Consider the following 6,868-nt stretch of genomic DNA (forward strand, 5'->3'; position numbering starts at 1 on the left):
TGCAAAATTCCACTAATCCTTTGTTGTGTTTTCGAATCCAATAGACAACTTTTGCAGTGATGATTCTTCAATCCTTGAATCTTCGCAAATCCAGTTGATCTTCAGCTTCTGGTGAAATGGCTTCTGATGAGGCAGCTTCTGCAGCTTCTGATGATGCAGCTTCTGATGATGCAGCTTCTGATGATATGGCTTCTGGACCTCTTGTCTTCAGGAGCACTATTCTTCAGGAGCACTATTCTTACTTCAGAAGCGACTTAACTTCAGGAGTGCTTTTTCTCTTCAGTAGCAAGTTGCCTTCAGGAGCGTCCAAGCTTCAAATATTGTTGTTTCCTTTGCTCTTAATTTGCTCATTCAGAACCAATGATGATGTAACTATTTTAATTATGGTCCTGTACACTTGAACAAATATTAGCTAGTCCAATTTACAATTTTTAATACCTTTTTATCATCAAAACTCTTTAAGGTTCATTGTTAAACACATTTTGTTCCAACAGAAAGGAATGGAATGGATATAATGGTTGAATTAGGTTAGGTTGCTGTGAAAATTTCACCTCTGTTTCACTGAAGAAAATTCATATAAATCTTAATTCGTGTTTTGATATTAAAATCGTTTTTGTGATTTATGTGTATTTTAGGATAAGGCTCCATTCATTGCTAAGGCTGAGAAGTTGAAGGAGGAGTATGAGAAGACAATGCGTGCTTACAATATGGGAATTGTAATTGCTTCTCTAACTTTTCTGTTACTGTGAATTTTTACTTCTCTTATGTTACTTGGATCTATATTAACTTTTTGCTTATTTGAACTAATTTTGATGTCGTAGACTGAGAAGAATGCTTCGGAGGAAGAAGGATCTGATAAGTCTAAGTTTGAATTTGATATCTTAGAATGAGAAGAATGCTTCGGAATTGAAGAAAATTATGGCTAATGAGAAAGTTGCTGAGATTGTTATGGCTGTTCCGAAGTGGGCTAAGAGGTGTTCTAATTAACTTATTCAACGTTTTAGTTAGTAATGTCAATATGGATGGTTAATTTGACTTGGATATTTTTTTGGGTTATTTCAGGATTTTGAGAAACAAGTAATCGGCTGCGTGTTCCAATGAGCACAAGATGCAATACATTTCGGAGCTAGAACACAAGGTTCAGACTCTGCAGACTGAAGCCACTACACTTTCTGCACAACTTACTTTGTTGCAGGTGGGAACATTTATTCATGTTTGTGAAACCATGTTTTGAGGATTATTTGAATAAGCCTGCCAAGAGCTGCCAAATTTGCAATGTTCAATGAAATTGCCTATGATTTGAGTAGTTTTACATAATTTTTCTTATTGAACATTTAGTGAAGTCATCTTTAATTTATCCCATTTCTATTAACAAATATCTACTAACCATGAATGCTTTTAGCATATTTTGTTAACTTTGAAAATTGTTTCTTATATCTGAAATGGACAAAAGGTAGCTACATCAGTTTAGTTTTTAACACAAAAGGTAGCTATATCCGTTTAGTTCTTAACATGAGATTTCATTGTTCTAATTTATATCCTTGATAGACATCTATACTATTATTGGGTCTATCCTATACATCAATTTGACATTGTCGAAAATTAAGCTAAAATGAGAAGGGGTTGATGTAATCCATTGTCTATGTAATTTATCTCTATCAACTGTCGTTTCATGGCAAGAATATAGCGCTGATACAAGTTTTGGATTTATTTTTTTGGTGAAGGAATTCACCTCACTTTGCAATGACAATAATTGTTTAATCTATTAGTTGTAATAAATATTTAGAAATGTTTGTTGTTATCAATAAATTAACATACTCATGATCATTTTTTTAGTATATTTTTTCGTTTGGAGTTTGGTGTTTATTTATAGTCGATTGATAACCTATTGTAAAAACAACTCCAGCTAAAGTTATTACTCTTTTTTTTCCCACCATTTTCACAAGTAGTGTCTTTGACTAAATTTCATTAATTTTAGCACGTAGTAAATTTTTATTTCATAAAAAGAATGGATTCATTTTACAAATGAATCAGATTTTGTGGTTATATCCTCCTCTCTGTCATCATGATCCTTTGATATGGAGAATAGATAATGAAGAATATGATCTATTTGAAATATGGACGTGCTGCTCTATTTTCTACCACGGGATTTTTCCCTTCATATTGCTTATTTATTTTCTATAGCAAGTTCTTTCCCTTCATATTGTTGATGGTTTAGCAAACACATGTATGACAGGCTGCAATTGCATCAATATTATGACGCCAGATTTTGTACTCCTTTGAGCAGAAATTGCTGTCGTTCAAAGTAGTTGCCTTATGTCAAAGGTGTTCAGGTGTTTTAGGAATTTTTTTAGCAGCAGTTTACTGTTCGATTCAGTTTAGAATGGCAAGTTTTTTTCCCAAGTTTTGTTTCGGTCTAAGGTTTTGTTTCCCGACAATAATTGGTGCTATCGAGATTATGTTTATGTTTCTGTTAGAGCATGTGTTTTTTGTGGATGGGGCTGGAATGAAGTGTCACATTTTTCCACCATTTCGTTTTTTTCACTTCTTCATCTATTCCCTCCTTCATTCCTTCATCTTTGTATATTAGTATATCCTTCATCGTTTTCCAGCAGGTACTTCTTAGATCTCCATTTTATCCTTCTTTAATAATGACAGCTACGACACCGTGTTTCTCCATCACCTCTAAAATCCAATTCAAATTGAAACTACCTAAAGCTTCGTCACCATCAAGTTGAACATTAAACTTGGATTTCTTTCTCATATTGCTTGGTTTTATATTGTGTAGTCTGATTTATATAACTACATTATATGCTTTTTTTTATCGTTTTGATTTTTATGATTTGTTTGGCCTGTACATGTCATTACAACACCTAGAAATAGAGAATTCCTTCTCACCATGACCAATTTCATCTGCTACCACTTAGTTTGGGAACTTTTAGTAGCATCAGAGTTTTTTTAATCAACTTAAGTTTTTTTAGGTTTCTAATTAGGGTTGTTTTGTTTTTCTCTTGCAGTGGCTGCATTCACATCCCTTCATGCAGCTTAAAAGATGAAGAATGAAAGACAATTATTCACAGTAAAATGGTTCATCTCAAGGTATTTGTTTGCATGAGATCATTCTTGGGCAGCTTTAGTTTTTTTTATTTTGATTAACAAATTTGGATATAGCATGCAGGCCGTAGTTTGTTAAAGTAACCATGTGAGTTCCATGTTGAACTGATGAAGGATCAAAGAGTGATCAATTTGGATATATTAGTAATTTATCTTATGTACATTCTTATAGTTTACATATTCTATAAGATGTTTGCTAAAAAAAATCATGCTATATATATTTGATTTACTTAGTTTTTATTCTGGTTCATGCTCTTTTTCCATGTGACCAGGACCATAATATTGTAACACAAATATTGTCTTTTTTTTTTTTTTTGTCAATCTTAGTATTGCTCTGTAGATATGCTTTGAGGCTTCTTTATTGGTTCTGCTATAGATAATTCAACTACTTTTAATGATTTAATAGTTACAACAATAGTACTCTTAAAAAAACCAGTAGCCTCATAACTTGAAAAGAAATTCATAGCTTGACGAATTGGGTTTTCAAAATTTAGAAGCATGTGAAGAAAAATGAGTATTAAAAAAAGTCCTTTCCTTAGTAAGTTGTGTTGGTTGTTTGATCTTGGTTATCGGCTAAAAGTCCTTTTTGAGTAGATGTTTTGTTTTTTTTACCTATTTGAATGTTTTAATAACATACTTATTCAACTGAATTTTATAAGTATAATAGTTATTATTAAACAATTTAAGGACAGTGTCTCCAACACCATAGAAAAGATGGATTCAACATTTTTGTCTATAAGTCCAAGCCGTCCCTCTATGACCATTTGATACCATGAAAGGCAATTGATTACATATTCATTGACTTTATTGAACATTAATTCTGAAAATTAATGGATAATATCTACTATTATGAGATTTAAGTGGTTAGGATTAAATGTGTAAAGTATTCATTGACTTTATTGAGCATCCTGAAAATTAATGGATAATATTCTCAAGTTAGTATTGTGGTAATTGGTCAACTTTATGTGCAATATTTAGAGTTACATCCAGGAGCGGTCTGAAGATTCTAATGATTGATGAGAATGGTCTTCCATATTTTTGCTAATCTCTCTTAGTGTTTGAAATTAGTTCAAAGAGTGGTCTAAAATTTATGGTAACATATGAGGATGGTGCTTGCATTGATAGTACTTCAAACGTAGTTTTCAAACAAAAAAACCGCATTGGATACACATAAATTCCTTGAAATATAACTATATACACAACGTACGTTGATTATAAAACTACAAACCAGGTCAACTTTACGTCGCAATATCCAGGGTGACCTCCAGGAGTAGGTTGAAGATTTTAATGACTGATGAGAATGGTAAAAGCATGAATAGCACTTCAAACGTAGTTTACAAGGAGATTTTCCGCAATCTACCGATTTAAGGTCTTTTTTTAATGTATTTTTTTTATAAACAATTTATTTTGTACCGCAAGCATATTTAATTTCAATACATTTGCATGTTTTGTTTCCAATCGATATGACCCGTGCGGCAGCACGGGTGGATGGTCTAGTGGAACTCAGTTCGCCAATACATTTGTGGACTTTTGCAAACATCTGGGAATCCAAACCAAGTTCGTCTCCGTTATCCATCCCCAAGCCAATGGACAAGTAGAATCTGCCAACAAAGTAATTCTGAGTGGTATCAATAAAATGCTAGAAGCAACCAAAGGCCTTTGAACCGAGAAACTGAATGAGTTAACGCCATAAAACTTCTTATATCGCTAGAATCATTCCTTCTCTACTCTTCAATGTATCTACGAATAGACACTTTACATTATGTACATATTTTCACTTCTGCAGAAAACTACTTCGATAAGATCTTTCACTATGGTATGAATATCATACCACGCCACATTCGAAAACAAAGGAAACACCTTTCACTATGGTATACAGCACAGACGCCATGCTCCCCGTCGAAATAGACACGTCCACATGGCGACGTGAATAATTCTCTAAGGAAGGTACGCAGTCTTTTTAGTTTCATTAACCTTTTTCTTTTTCAGGTTCTGGAGTTTCATTTAAACTTTTGATTTCTAAATAAATGGTATTCTATAAAAGCTAATGAGATAATCCTAAGATACACCATGGATATGATCAACAAGATATGCGAAAAAGCCCATATCATAGAATTTGCCGCAAAATAAAGAGTTGCCCGCCGATATAACTCAAAGGTCATCTCTAGAGAAATGAAGGAAGGAGAACTCGTCTTGAAGCAAATGGTCGCCCCCACCAGAATTGGAAATCTGATGCCCAACTAGGAAGGCTTGTACAGGGTTAAAGAAAAGCTGTCACATGGAGCTTATAGACTAAAAGAGATGAACGGAGACCCAATACCAAGGACCTGGATCGCATTCAACTTGCACCATTACTACAGTTGAATTATGTTACTTTTCTTTTCGTTATTTCCTGCTTCGTAGTATAGATCAGGGCAAGCATAAATTCATGCAGTTGTCGCCTCCTATGTTTTTTTTTTTACGGACAATTTCAAAGTTTTTTAATAAAAGAAGTAAGGTGGAACTCTTTTTCCCTGCAAGGGCAGGGTTTTTAACGAGGCATCCTATTTTCTAAATTCTATTCGCCATTCTACACAGTGATTCCATTCGCCATTTTACATATTGATTCTACTCGCCATTCTACACATTGACTTTACGAATGTTATTAGAACGCCCTATCAACACCTCGCGGCTCTAAACAATTTTTTTTAAGTCAACCCCTTGTGGCTCTGAACTAACGCGTCAACCGCTCGAGGCTCTGAACTAACGCGTCGACGCCATAAATTAAAATAAATATCACGAGTCTCCAAAGAGATCGTCATAGTACGTTAAGTTACAAAACCTACCGCTATAAAGCGACAAATAAAAGTGTAACGTCAAAAGAAACCAATAAAATTACAAAAAAAAAGGGAAACCCATCACTCCTCATCTACCGGCTTTCCATCGACCAAGATCTTGAAAGAGTCTAACTCGTCCACTTTCGCATCTGGGTTGAAGTGAGGAACTTGTTTTGTGCACGTTTCAAACCGCTCTCGAAATAAAGGGCAAGCTCCCCCCTTCCTTCTTCAACAACACTCTTCGCAGTAGCCAGTTCTTCTTCTAGCTCGTCCACCTTATTCTTTAAAGAATCCCTATCTGAGTCAACAACCTCCTTTGCCTCCTTCATCTCTCCAACCTCCTTCTCAGCAGTCTTTTTGTCTTTCAAAGCCTCCTTCAGCCTCGCCTCCATCACTGTTACTTTATGTTTCCACTTCTTAAATTCTTCAGCGGCATCTTTATACTTCGCCTCTAGAGCACCATGTCTTTTCTCTGTGGCATTCCCCATCAGAAGAACTCGAAGTGCAGACACCCCTGCATTCGCTACCAGGTCGCTGAACTTTGCCTTCACGCCAGCATCAACATCAACCGCCGCCAAAGGTACTTGTTCCGCCATATACCTACAAAAAAGTAAAAACTTTGAAACAAAATTTCAGGAAAACATTTAAAGCAACAAGCACACGTTTTGATAAGACCCCATACCTGCATAAATCAAAGTCAGCATGCCAAAAAGACTCCATCACCTGAGTATTCAAAGCAGTACTGACCGCCCCAGCGTCTTTCCCACCTTGTGCGTTAGAGGTGCGAGTTCGCCCAGTGTCGACGCCCTTTCCAGTCTTTAACCTTTTGGGTTGCGGCGAATCAGCTTGCGGAACTTCACTGCCATCTTCAGCAACCTCAGGATTGTCAATCTCCATTGTCATATCTCCCACATCAGATTTTGCGCTAACATCCATTT

General features: G+C 35.3%; 1 long non-coding RNA gene across 3 annotated transcripts; it reads left to right on the forward strand.

The window, feature by feature from the left end:
- Window positions 1–1,060: 1,060 nt before the first annotated feature.
- Window positions 1,061–3,457, forward strand: LOC146915916 (uncharacterized). Of its 3 annotated transcripts, none has more exons than XR_015014802.1 (2): window positions 1,061–1,195; window positions 3,018–3,408. It is a non-coding gene; the product is annotated as an uncharacterized LOC146915916 (long non-coding RNA). The 3 variants fall into 3 exon arrangements; XR_015014801.1 differs by lacking the exon at window positions 1,061–1,195 and adding an exon at window positions 2,094–2,386 and having other exon boundaries at window positions 3,018–3,457; XR_015014803.1 differs by lacking the exon at window positions 1,061–1,195 and adding an exon at window positions 2,094–2,325 and having other exon boundaries at window positions 3,018–3,457.
- The last annotated feature ends 3,411 nt before the right edge of the window (window positions 3,458–6,868 follow it).

The sequence above is a fragment of the Medicago sativa genome, chromosome 6 (genome assembly GCF_051527215.1).
Source record: "Medicago sativa cultivar Bolivia chromosome 6, Bolivia_mono, whole genome shotgun sequence".
Classification (NCBI taxonomy): Eukaryota; Viridiplantae; Streptophyta; class Magnoliopsida; order Fabales; family Fabaceae; genus Medicago; species Medicago sativa.